We start from the raw sequence: 1,135 nt of genomic DNA, 5'->3' as shown, positions 1-1,135 counted from the left end.
TAGTAGTTTGAAGAGAACCTTACCAGTTTCATGAACATCCCTTCAGATAGCTACCCATTAAGAGACACTTGAAGACGTGTACAATTTTGCACATGGGCATCATATTACATATATCGTTTCATAATCTTTTAAAAAATTACTTGTGTTCTGGTTGTGGATACTTAGTATTCCATTGGAGATGTTATATGCTGTAATTTGCCTTATAGTTATCTCAAGATAAATTCGTAGAAATGGGACTTTGGGGTTAGAGAGCATGTTCATTTTATGTCCTGTATATTTTGCAAAAACTGCCTTTCAAAAATGTGGTAAGTACTCAAAGTGCATGAGAATGTCATTTTTTCACATCCTTTCAAAATTTTTCTTTTAAATTGTTTAATCAATTTAGGAAGTGACAGTGATACCCTGTTTTTATGTACATTTCTTTGATTACTATTGAATATCTTACATTTACTTTTTCTGAGTTGCCTATTTGTGCCCTATTGCAATTTCTCTTTTGGAATGTTATTCTTAACACTTTCTTGTATGTTACAAATATTTCCCCCAGTTTATTCTCTTTTGATCTTTCTTATGGTATTTTTATAGTAGAAGTTTAAGAATTTTATTGATACTGCTCCTAATGGTCTTTTTTCTCTAGTGATCTTTTTTTTAAAATTTAAAATTTATCATATTTATGGGGTACAATGTGATGCCGCAATACATGCATACATGTGGAATGAGCAAATCCANGCAAGTCTTAGACAACTGGAGTGAATTGTTCAGGATTGTCTTAGAATTCAGAAAGAGCACAAGGTATTTGTGGACCTGAATTGGTGTTGCAGGCCATTTGTGTGTACCACGTTTTTTCTAACTGTTCATCCTTACCTTAACCTATAATCAAAATTATCACATTCTCAAGCAAGTGCCTTATTTTTAAGAAATCAGCATCATAACTAGCATTGACAGCCCAGATGATGCTGTGTTCTGGGAGTAGATACCCAAGTCACTTGCCAGGTTCTCTAGGACACTTCATATATTCACCTACCCACCCTTATGTGCTCTATGCTGGGTATGAAAACTGATTCATTCTCCCTGATAGGTTCACAAGGGTAACAGGAACAGAAAGGGTCCATGTTAGTGTATTACCCAATTCACACTA

Source organism: Galeopterus variegatus, unplaced genomic scaffold (assembly GCF_000696425.1).
Source record: "Galeopterus variegatus unplaced genomic scaffold, G_variegatus-3.0.2 Scaffold898, whole genome shotgun sequence".
Taxonomy (NCBI): domain Eukaryota; kingdom Metazoa; phylum Chordata; class Mammalia; order Dermoptera; family Cynocephalidae; genus Galeopterus; species Galeopterus variegatus.
This window is presented reverse-complemented; position numbering follows the sequence as displayed.